The sequence below is a fragment of the Vespa crabro genome, chromosome 12 (assembly GCF_910589235.1).
Source record: "Vespa crabro chromosome 12, iyVesCrab1.2, whole genome shotgun sequence".
NCBI lineage: Eukaryota > Metazoa > Arthropoda > Insecta > Hymenoptera > Vespidae > Vespa > Vespa crabro.
In genome coordinates this window covers 5,910,425-5,923,319 of record NC_060966.1, presented here as the reverse complement: position 1 = coordinate 5,923,319, position 12,895 = coordinate 5,910,425, and the positions used below count along the sequence as shown (strand labels likewise).

The window sequence follows — 12,895 nt, the reverse complement described above, 5'->3', positions numbered from 1 at the left end:
CTCACTCAGCATCGCCATTGCAATCTGCTCGTTCATTGAATTTGTTTATTTGAAATTATCCTTTTTCTTTTTATTTTCTTTTTTGATTTCTTTTATTTCCTTAATTACAAAATTTATAAATAATATTTCTCGCTAAATGATTTCACAAAGGAAAAAGATTCCTTTCGTCGGTTGAACGAGCCGAATCATTAATCTCATGTTCTTCTTTGCGTGTTACTCGTTTTTCTTCTTTGCTGGAAAAATAATACCGATCGAGATAAAACTCGTATAGTTATCTATCATTTTTTTTTACAAACAAACGATATATATATATATATATTTTTTTTTCCAGTTTGTAAATAATTCTAGAAAATATTAAAGTCGATAGTTATGAACGATCGGATAAAAATTATGTTTCTTCGTGAAATTAATTCTTATTTTTATCATTATATCATTATCATCATGAAAGAGAGAGAGAGAGAGAGAGAGAGAGAGGGAGAGAGAGAGAGAGGGATAATCTTAGAATTCCTTTTCACTGCCATTAAGATTTCAATAACGTAGGATAATACTATGATCGCGACAGGAGGTCTGCTGAAATTCTAATATACGGCTTTAATTTCAGATCCTTTACTTGGAGCTATCAGTCCCTAAAGTTTGTGATGAGTTATGGAAATAGAATGTTAGTACACGTATTATAAATTTATATCTTATCCTTAAAGAAATTATCAATTTATGTCTAATAAAAAGAATAGTGACAGATATATCCTTATTCAATTATTCAGTGATCAGAACGATGAGAATTAAATCATACGGATAACTAAATAATTAAAAATCTTTTCTTTTTCTATTACAGATCAGTAAAGTTTGAATTCAGAAAAATATAATCATTAGGTACGATCAAAAGAGACAAAATGAAAAATATTGAAAAATCATCGTTGAAAACGCGCTGTTTGAAGATACACAATGGATTAAAAGTTTTTAAGCTTGCTGCAATTGTACAATCTGAGAATAAAAGAAAATTAGTCTAAAAGGTTTGCGAAAAAGGGTGATTGATATACAGAAGAAAAAAAAAAAAAACAAGAAAAAAAAAAGAGGAAAGAAAAATCAAGAAACTTTTGGCGCACCCTATATAACGTGTTCCCTTTTGACCGAGCACTATCGATCGATTGGTCGTACTTTTAGATACGATAACGAGATAATCACGTCGAGGTAGAAACGAAGAAAAAAAAAAGAACAAGGATAAAAAAAAGAGAAAAAAAAAAAGAAAGAAGAAGAAGAAAAAAAATCTGTCTCCGTTCGTTTCCATCGTCTCGTTCTTTGGGTAGATTTCTTTATCGGAGAAAATTACGAGAATGAATATTAATGACCCATGGGCAGCATCGTCCTTAGCTCGATAACGAGGCTGGCTCGCTCTAATAAACGAGATTTCCCGGATGGAGAACGTCGTGTTCGTCGCTCGAGTATTAGTCGCTCGTCCACCGATATAAAGCCGATAATTAAATATCGCTAATTAAATTTGTAAATTTGAATATCGGTAATTAATAACCAAGCGTCGGGAAGGAATCGCCCGTTTGGTACCATCAAACGTGACCTAAAACGAACAAAGTTATCTCATTCAACATTTATGATAATCGTTAGAATTAAATAGAGTAAGATTTGATTTCCCCATTTCTTGATCGCAAATCTATGTATGTGTATACTTATTCAAAGTAAATGTACATACATAGCTGTTATATTAATCAATCGATTTTCAAAGAATACAAATGACACACGCTTATGCGTTTTAAAGATCAACACTGTCCATGGATTACATGGAAAAGTTTAAGTGCTTTGATTAGCTGATAATTGCAAGGATCTTGTTTAATAGAAAGAGAGAGAAAGAAAGAGAGAGAGAGAGAGAGTTTACTTCGAGTAAGATTTAATGGCGGCCAAACGATGAGAATTATCGCCCTTCGAGTCGTGGAATGGTAACAGATGCCGTCTCAGCGAGCACCACTCGCGTTAAACTTTCGAGAAATCTATCGCTCAAGGAAGGTGTAACGTGGCTTAGATTAACGCCCTTACCATTTCTCGCTCGCCCGTTTCACGCGATTGCTGCTCCTTCTCAGCTTAGAATTAACTGTCCTTGCGTGAGAACCACGAAAATTCGAGAGGCGGACACACTGTGTTGAAGGTATTGAAAAAACAAACAAAAAGAAAAAGAAAATATTTTCTATTTCGGAATTACAATTAAGCAATTTTTTTGTACTTGTAAAAAAACAATTTCCAGTTGCAATAATTAATGGAATTCATTTTAACAATGAGTAATTCTAGAAATAGATGGTAACGTTTAAAAATTCTTTCGATGAAGTTATTGTCATTATATAGTTTTTTTTTTTCTTTTCTTTTTTATTTTTTTTTTTTTTTTATAGTGATTAATAATATCACGAATCGTTTGAAATATTTAAAAGTCGTTTATCAGCGTGTTCCTTTATTTTTCTACTGTTATACAGTTCTCGAGAATCGATGACAAGAATTTCTTCGACTTTATAAAACGTTTTTGTGTTTTTATCGAACAATAGCAAGTCGAATTCGTTTTAGGAAAAGACGCATCACCTCGCTCGATTGGCTTTCTCGCGTGCCTGGATATCTTCGATAGCTCTGATCTTTCTCTCTCATTCTCTCATTCTCTGACTCTCTCTTTCTCTTCGTTCAGCCGACTTGTCTTTGCGACACACCGTCGTTAACGTCATCGACGATTGGGGCCGCGACAGGCGATAACGTCGAAATCGGAGTTATCTTTCGCACTCCGGCACTCCGTGGAAAACCCTCGTCAAGATCAACGAGACGTTCCCGAATTCTCGTGAGACATTTTCTAGCACCACCACCAGTCCCTTCGGTCCTTTCGTTCACCAACGTCAAACCATATTCCCTATGTCCAACTCATCTTCGTGCGAATACGTAAGATTGGGAAAAAGAAAAGGAAAGAAAGGGGGAAAAAAATAGAATTAGAAAAAAAAACCCTGACAAATTTTTCTTTATCAAAACATAATCATATCACAATCCCATACGACTTGATTAGTAGATCAATCAGTTTGGTTAAACATTTCTTTTTCTTTTTCTTTTTATTTTCTTTTTTTTTTTTTGTGTGATTATTAGATATAAATCCATTGAAAAATTTTAGACATACAACTATCAGCTGAGAAATAAAACGAAGAACGGGATGTTCATATAATTTATAGACCGATAAATTTACGTCGAAAAATTCGATATACGATATAAGGAAGGGCAGAGTAGTAGATGACGAGGCATCAAAGCAAAATACTATAATAAATAGTAAATCACGGCCGAGCGGTTGGTTTTCTCTTGCAAAAGACGTGATAATCCATGCTCCAGCGGTTCGATCCAAAGGCGTCAGTCGAATGAACGATCGTTCGGGATTATCGTAGAGACGGGACGCCGTTCCATCTTGGCTTAGATAAATCGGTATGAGTCACGAAAAGGGACTATCCAAGTTTTGGTCCCTCAAGCAGAGCAGTAGCTAGAAAGTGAGAGAACCTGTAGGAGGACTTTTCATCCCGAAAAAGCAGGAAGGACATGATCGCGTGATCCTTTTCTAAAACGAATGATCGATTATTCCGATCGAAGGTGCGTTGCCACGCGATATCGGTCAAACGATTAATCAACTTCGATTCGCACTCGTACGAACAGCTGGAATTTGCAATTAGTTACCGCAGTGCTTTCCCCGGTGCTTGCATTCTTCTCATTCGCGAATCTCCCATTAATGAATTTCTCCAGGTTGAAACTTCTCAATCGATAAAATAAAATCGATTCTAACATATATGTATACGTGTATTATATGCATATATATATATATATTTTACATACATTTTCTACTTAGTATCTTTAGATGAAAATAACACTAACGATCTCTCAAATAAAATATCCATATATATATATATATATATATATATATATATATATATATATATGTATTTCGAAAATAGAATTTCAATTAACTTTCGACCGAACGACCCCGTGGAAAGTGGGACAATGCTCGGAGACAGAAGCTATCGATTAAGTATGGACCGCGTAGGAATGGCTTATGTATACATATATACATATATACGTACGTATAGCTATCGGTTTCGTGTTTGTTAAATAAACTGGAACGAAGCTGGAAAACTGATGGGAAAATGATTTCTTTGATTTGAAACTATCTTTCCATCTTTCTCTCTCTCTCTCTTTCTCTCTTACCCTCTCTCCCTTTCTATCTCTTTCTCTTTCTCTCTCTCTCTCTCTTTTCCATCATAAAATTCTAAAACTGAAATAACAGGGTTAAATCTTTTATTTCTATTCCATTTCGTCTAAGTGACAAAACTCGATTCGAATTTATGTCACCATAAATGATAGAGTGACGTTGATTTCATGTGAAAATACTCAATGTTGAAAGTAAAAAGAAAAAGAAAAAAAAAATATGAAAAGAGAGTAAGAGAGAGGGAGGGAGGGAAGGAAAGAGAGAAAAAATAAAAGAGAGCAATTCGATGAGGCAAAATTTAAGCGTACTTCCTTCGAGGAAATCGGATAAGAATCTGGAACATAAGCGTGACTGCCTTGCAAACGTCTCTCCGCCTATTGCGTGTCGCCGTTACATGGGTGCCGAGGGGTGAATCGACGAACGGAAAAGCCACGTTACGTGAGCATGTTCTAAGGAACAGAACGCGTGCGGCTCTAACATCACGAAATTACGCGTACGACGAGCTTCGTGTGATAAAAAGTTCGCGCAAGTTTTACTCTCGTACGAAAACGTTGAAAACTAATTAATCGTTAAAAATGTATTTATGTATTATCGGCAAGTTGAAAAATAATAATTTATAATGGATCCTTGAAATAATTTCTAGAAAATTCTATCCCCTTGAAAGTTTAACTTTAAGGACAATCTTCTTTTCTTTTTTCCTCCATATAAATTTTATCCAATCTAAATGGGATCTATTTTTAGAGTAAGATTTGATAGTAAATTTTTACAGGATCTTTTTTTTTTGAAATTAGTATCGCGAACGATATACCATGCAGGATTTACTTCACTAACTCTCCTCCTCCCTCCCTCCCCCCACCTCCCGGACGAAAAAATCGAATTAGAATAATTTGTTAAGAGGAAAAACTTGGTCCGATGGAATTGAAACGTCTGACTCATCGGCTGGAAGTTTAGTGCGATCAACGGAGTCGAAGGGTCTGAGATTATTAAGAGACACCCTCACCTCCCCCCCCTCTCTCTCTCTCTCTTTATCTATTCCTCTTGCCCCCTTAGAGAAGAGTCTCGGATTCCAGTGGATTCTCTCCGTGGACCGTCGCTCTTGGCGCCGAGAGTCATTTGTCAAGAGACGTTGGTGACGATGGGAAGCCACCCTCTTCAAAAGCAGTCCTACCAACCTTATTCTTGTCCCTTGTCCTTACGACAAGGCAATTTATAATTCATCTCTTTGGTGTTTTATTTCATTCGTGGAACTCGATCTTCAATTCTTTCCTCTTTGAAGGATCGTCTTTGAAGATTATCAGTGTTAGAGAGAGAGAAAGAGACAGAGAGAGAGAGAAAATGTGCCTTCGAGCTAGCCAAAATCTCCTTAATAATTTCGTCTCAGAGCATGTAGCCCTTTTGAACCTTACAGAAAGTCACTTCGACTTTCTAGCTTATAGCGAGTAAAGTCTTTGCGAACGGAATATGAAGATAGATAGAGTGAGAGCGTGAGAAAGAGAGATTGTGTGTACATGTGTGAAGTGAGAGAGAGAGAGAGAGCAAGAATAAGAAAAAGAAAGGGCATGGGAGAGGTGGTCGAAGCTTTGATTACTTTAAAACTTGACAAAGTCCAGAAAAAAAAATCGTTATTCGAAAGACGAAATGCCAACTTTGATGACGATTATTCTTTACTTCGTCGCGAAGGAAAGAGGCAGGCTGAGTGGACGTTAAATATTAAAATTGCATCGTACGTCTTTGAGAAGATGAGAAAGATGAATATAAAAAAGAAAGAAAAATGGAAAAAGGAAAGGAAAATGAAAAAAAGGAGGAAAAGAGAAAGGGAAAAAGGGAAGAGGAAGGAGAAGATTCAGCAGACATGTACGTGCATTTACTTCTTTCCAAGAGCAGAAAAGAATAAGAGAGAGAGAAAGAGAGAGACCATCGTGAGAACAATGTGGAAGATGGAAGCTCGAGACGAGTTCTTAACGAAATAACGTCGGAAATTGAAAAGTGCCGAGGAGAATTTCTCTCGTGAGTATCGGTTCTTCCTGCACGTAGGTATGTACCTACGACTTTTCGATGGCAAAGAGAAAATAAAAAGAAAGAGAGAGAGAGAGAGAGAGAGAGAGAGAGAGAGAGAGAGAGAGAGAGAGAGAGAACTACGAAGATCAAAGTTCGTATTTTGTAGCTTATGTTGGAATATCTCTGATAAGGAAATAACATCTTAAAGCGTCGATTTATTTCGAAACTCGTCGTATGCTGGAAAAGATATCATGTTTGGTATGAAAGCATCTACAGAAAATACGACTATGATTCTTCAGGGGGAAAAAAAAGGAAAGAAAAAAAAAAAAAAGAAACAGGACAAGAAAAACTCTTTTGAGTTTCATGATTTTTATTTGTAAAAATTTTCAAGAAAGAAAGAAAGAAAAAAGAAAAGTTTATAGTTAAATTTTAGAAAGTTATATAAGACAGAAAAATGTATTATTTCTTTTCTTTTTTTTTTTTTTCTCTTGGCATTATGGTATTAACGATGTCTCTAGTTAAAAGTTGACATCCCCGTAGACGTCCAGGACGTTTGTCTTCGAAGGACACTCTCAAACCGGACGTTGCAGTGGCTTTCCTGTCCCAGTGGATGCGTTCGGAGGACTTCGTTATCCTTTCCTTACCCAGAAAGCCATCGTACCGTAATACGAAAACGGACGGACACTGCGAAAAGAGTGTAGATAGAAAGAAGATAGGATAAAAAAAAACTAAAGAAAAATAGTAAAACTAAAAGGAAAAAAAAAAGAAAAAAAAGAAACTATAAAGATAATAAAAAAAAGGAAGAAAAAGAAGAAGAAAAAAGATACGAGAAAATACGGAAAGATAGGAAGGAAGGAAGGAAGGAAGGAAGGAAGGAAGGAAGGAAGAAAGAAAAGAAAGAAAAGGAGGGACGAGCGCGTCCTCAAAACCACGTAATTTGCCCTGCCAACCAGGAATTTCTCGCGAAACTTTCGACTCTGTTTCCTCTACTTCTACTTTTCTCCACAAAATATTCTTCGTAAGTATTATACTACATATATATATCTCTATATATATATATATATATATATATAGAGAGAGAGAGAGAGAGAGAGAGAGAGAGAGAGAGAGAGAGAGAGAGAGAAAGGGAGAGAAATATATACAAATACATATGTGCTTCTATGTAGATACACTCACTATCTTACTATATTTCCTCCTCTTCTCTATCTTCTTCTCCTTCTTATCGTTAAACTGAATTTCTCACGAATTTCTTTCTAAAATACACGTAGAAAACGCGATGGCAAAGGAGAAAATCGACTTTATAACAGGGAGCCAACACGAAGCACCTTTCATTTCCTGTCTTTCCACACGGACGAATTGTCTTACAGATGGACGTCATCATTTCAACCCTGGCTTTAAGCTCGTGCGATCTAAAATGTAAGTTGATAGACAGATCTTTGGTATATACCGATTCAACGAAATATATAAAAAAGTTTGGTATCTTCTTTCTAGATTTTCATTTATTTCTATTTGAATAGATTTATACCTGCCTTTTAAATTTTCGTGCAATTCAGATAAATAATGAACGGATAATTTCATTTAATTAATCTTCGATTTACTATTTATTACTGATATATATATACATATAAATTATTTGATGTTTTCAAAGGATTTCTTCTATAAATTCGAACGTAATCATTCAGAACGGAACAGAAAGAGGATACTTATCTCAAAAAGGAGCATCTGAAATATTCGCGCATTGAAGGAAAACTTGGATGTGTACAGACGTCCACGTGCAGTATACTCGGCTGCTTTTCTTGCTGCCTCTCGAACATCTCTTCTTGAAGGTATCGATGAGTAGATAAAGATAGAGCTAGAGAAAGAAAGAAAAAGAGAGAGAGAGAGAGAGAGAGAGAAAGCTATTGCGAAAACTCTTCGACCTTGTCCCCCGTTAATGTTTGCCCAAGTACGTTCGTTTTATCCTCTAGACCCTATTTCACGATCGACAAGGGGTGCTGCCTGGAGGACCCTTCGAAAGAAATTGAATGCAAATACGTCGGCAATGCGCTGGCCCTGCTAGAATTCCACCCTCGTTGTCCCCATTTTCTCTTTCTCTCTCTCTCTCTCTCTCTCTCTCTCTCTCTCTCTCTCTTTCTCGTTCTCTATTTCAGTATATGTGTGTGTGTATATGTTTGGTGGGCAGTAGTCTAGCGTTCTCTCGCTACCGTGAACACGTTAGCAGATCTGCAGAAAGAGGGGATTGCTTTGGGTAGGCTATGAAAGAAGACTCACTGAAAATAGAAAGAGAGAATAAGAGTGAGAGAGAGAGAGAGAGAGAGAGGGAGAGAATGAAAAGTGTGTGGAGTAGCAACGATTCCCAAAGGTCCCATGGGAATCTGGACTCTTTATTAATTCACCGTCAGACTAACCAGAATTACTTGCCGTGTGTACGAGAGAGCAACATACCAACCAGCTGCCCGATCGCAACCCTAAGTCGACGACACTTTGCAGAAGCTTAGTCCGGCTTAGCAGGTGGCTGCTGAATCTGTGCTACTGCTGAAAGGCTTCCGCGAAATTTCGAATTCAACCTCACTCTCTCATTCTGTCTCCCTTTATCTATCTGTCTATCTATCTCTCTATCTCTTTCCTCACCGCTTTTGCTCTAGCTTAGAATGAATAGAGCTCTCACGTGATGTTCACAAATTTGAACTATCTATATCTTAGAATATTATAGAGTATTCAGAGGTAATATTTACTCCATTGCTATTTCTCTTTTACGTCGAAGATTGAATAAAAAAAATAAAAAAAAAAAAAAAAGAAGAGAGAGAAAAGAGAGAAAGAAAAATGAATCGAACGATATAAATTAAAAATAAAATAAACCAAAATAACTGCAAAGCTCTACGTGTCGCGAGGTCAGTTTCGAAAAAAATCGTCTCTTCGTATTGAGCTTAAACGGTGTAAAGCTCGATCGATGGTATATGATAAAGACTGGCTCTAGAGATTACAAAACTCTTTCATATAGGTGTTTTGTATCTCCATTGAACGTTCGGGAAATATATATATAAAAAAAAAAAAAAAAAAAAAAAAAAAAGGAAAAGTTTTTGGATCGATTTTTCATGCGTATTTTACCAACGCAATGTTGGTTTTTTCCTCCTTTTTGTTTCTTTTTTCTTTTGGTTCTTTTTTTCTTTCTTTTTTTGTTTTTTATTTTTTTTTTATTTTTTTTTTTATTTTTCTTTCTTTTTTTGTCGACATTAATCTCGAAGACTAAATCATTAAACGGAAGTGTCTCGTTTATAGATCGAAGGATGGAGATAATACTAAAAGTAATAAAAAAGTATCGGTCAATTCATTCATAAAAAAAAAAAAAAGAAACAAGGATTAAAAAAGAAAAAAGGAAAAAATCGGCGAATTTCAAAAGAGATAACATTGTACATATCTCAATTCGATATATAAAAGTACACACTCTGACCGTACCCGTGTTCCGAGATGAATGTCCCATGCTTTATCGGTCCAACCTAGCGTGCTATTTTTTAAGTTGAACAGTCGAATCTCACCGAAAATCGTCGCGCCATTTTTTATTCCAGGGACGAACATCCCTCTCCGATCGAGAGATATCGTCTAGGTATACGTATAGTTCGTACGAATGCCAGCGCATAATCTTTGCCGTTCATTCTCCGTCAAAAACTACGTCACGTTTTTTCGCGCGAACGCCGCGCCGTGTCACTTACAACGCTCGATCGATTCTCGATGCCAACGACGAGTCGCATCGGTTAAACGCTCGGATGATAGGGAGAAACAACGTCCGCTCTGTTCTTTTTTTCCCCCCTTCTTTTTTCTTGTTTCCCTTTTTTTTCTACATATATATAGATTTTTTTTTTCTTTTACAAATGGAAACACGAAAAAAAGAACGAGCGTTGTAGCACGTTCCTACAAACATTTGAAAAAAAAAAAAAAAGAAAAGAAAAAAACAGATTTTTCTCCCTTTTTTCTTTTTATTTTTTTTTGTATTTCTTTTTCTTCTTTTTTTTTTTTTTTTCTTTTTGTAAAACAAACATGTACAGCAAAACTTTTCGACTTTTTAAAGTTTGAGTATTAATTACGAAACAATTCAAGATCAAATGTTATTTGGTTGTGTATATATTTGAGAAAAATACAAATAAGTAAGCTTCTTGTCATTCGATTTTATAAAGTTATCGGGAAGCACAATTTACAATGATATAAATTATAACGTCGAAGATGTTGACATTAAAACGTTAATTTTGCCGGACATTGGAAGATTTATGATCTTCCATTTTGTCGTCGGTTGTTTTAAGCGACTTTCATTATGATCGTTGCCTACCGAGCAATCGTATATAGAACGCGACAAATTCATTTGCCCACACAGCGAAATTAATTAATACGTTGCAATCTCTTTTCCTTTGTGTTTCTCGTTGCTTGCGCGTACTACTTGTCAGGAAAAACGAGAGCAATGGGACTCGCAAAGATGTCGTGCAAATTAATCAAGTGATAAACTATTCTTGTTTAATAAATCAACGAGCTTATTATGATTTAAAATTAAACACGAAAAATATTCAAACTTTTGAATATTAAAAGTCAATTTAACAAAAGCTAAATTTTAGATAACAACAAGAAGGGAAAAAAAAGAAATGTTGCAAAGGTTAATCTAAAACATATAATACATTTATTTTTTGACGAATTTGTACGTGTTGGTGTTGAAATTTGAAGGAACCAAGGGTCAAAATAGGGAGAAATAAAAGAGGACTAGCCCTTCGAAACGTTTGTCCTCGTGACTTTCTGCGATTGAAAATCTTCTCGCTCAATCGTATCACGCCCTAATGTCTGCCAACGACAGAAGCTATTCGAAAAGAAAAATGACATTGATAATGGACTAAGCATTAACCAGAAATTACGTGTTAACGTCAAACGCATCTCGTCAAAATGAATCCTACAAATCACACTAGAATAAATCATCTTCTCAAAATGTACTCGCTAAATATGTAATAGTAATTAATTACAATTATTGTAACATGATAATAATATATTTATATATAAAAATTAAATAAAAATAAGATGGAAAAATGAAGACAACGAAAATGTCGAAAAGTATCACGCGAATATCAGTTTTGGTTGGGATGTCGTTAGCAGACTAATTGGAATCCAATCAGCGCGATTAATCGTTTAACAAGCCGTGCGCGAACGCGTATCAGCCTGTCGAGGTTCGATGGTATTTAGGTATTTAACTGCGGCCACCCTTTCGACCACCCTTTTGACCACCCTTTCAACCACCCTCCGACCGCCATCCGACCGCCTTTCACCATCCCACCTTTCTTCTCGACGCATGGGCGTGAACCTCTGGCTATATTTTACGTTTAGCTTCTATGATCCTGCCGCATGCAGACGATCGAGGTCTCCTACCACCGAATTTTGAATTTTAGAACGTCGCGTCGGTCCTTCTTTCCTTCCTTCCTTCCTTCCTTCCTATCTATCTAGCGTCTTTCTAAGCATTTCTTTTCCTAAAACATACGACATACATCTTCGAGCAAATAAACTGTTTCAAAACCTATACTTAGATCCACCAATATTGTCTTTCCATTTTTTTTATATAAAAATTATAAAACACTATTAAATGTAGTTTCATTTCCTTCATATTTATGAATTTTTCATTTGCACCTAAGGAAACATTAAAAAATCTTTCTCGTCTTTTAATATATCTTTATATTTTTCAGTTTTTACGGCCAATGCTCTTGGAAAGGACACTATATTCATGAGACTTCGTCCAACTCACTCGGGAATCGTTTCGTTGGATATCTGAAGATGAATAAATAGATAATTAAAAGACAGAAAAAAGACTGCATCCTCTCGAAATTATACTAAAAATTAATTCGAATAAAAATTCAAGCAAAATCATATTTAAAATCTCGATGTTCCTTCGAAAAGCAATTATATCGATAGGTCGTCGGTTATGAACATTGTTCTTCTAATAGTAAAGAATACTGCTACTGCATTACTTTTACAGAAACGAAAAATAAATATATATAAATAATGAATCATGATTTTGAAATTATTTAAAACATTACTTTAGGACTTAACAATTCGTAAAAACATTGTAACTCTAGTTTATAATGTTTTTCTAATAAAAACTCAAATGATAGATAAAAATTTTCGCATCTTTCGATTTAAAATTCTAATAAAAGTTTATCACTTATAAGAAGTGGGCCAGGTATAACATTTAAAATTATATTCCTCACACATCATGTGATTCTGTTACAAATTCTGATTTGCGGAGAAAGTTTTTGCGCCGCCCTGCAAATCGAATTTTGTAATAGGAGAACAAAACTGTCCAGGAGGTGGCATGCTTTCACGTGCCACCTCTTCACACATCATGTGATCCGGTTACAAATTCTGATTTGCGGAGAAAATTTTTGCGCCGCCCTGCAAATCGAATTTTGTAATAGGAGAACAAAACTGTCCAGGAGGTGGCACGCTTTCTCGTGCCACTTCTTCACACATCATGTGATCCTGTTAAAAATTCTGATTTGCGGAGAAAATTTTTGCGCCGCCCTGCAAATCGAATTTTGTAATTGGAGAACAAAACTGTCCAGGAGGTGGCATGCTTTCTCGTGCCACTTCTTCACAGATCATGTGATCCTGTTACAAATTCTGATTTGCGGAGAAAATTTTTGCGCCGCCCTGCAAATC

At 35.7% G+C, this 12,895-nt stretch overlaps 1 long non-coding RNA gene across 2 annotated transcripts; it reads left to right on the top strand.

Moving 5' to 3' along the window:
- The first annotated feature begins 600 nt into the window (after positions 1-600).
- LOC124428325 lies at positions 601-12,243 on the top strand. Of its 2 annotated transcripts, XR_006943139.1 has the most exons (6): positions 601-658; positions 833-6,223; positions 6,755-7,232; positions 7,483-7,630; positions 7,863-8,040; positions 11,923-12,243. It is a non-coding gene; the product is annotated as an uncharacterized LOC124428325 (long non-coding RNA). The 2 variants fall into 2 exon arrangements; XR_006943138.1 differs by having other exon boundaries at positions 833-7,232.
- Positions 12,244-12,895: the final 652 nt, after the last annotated feature.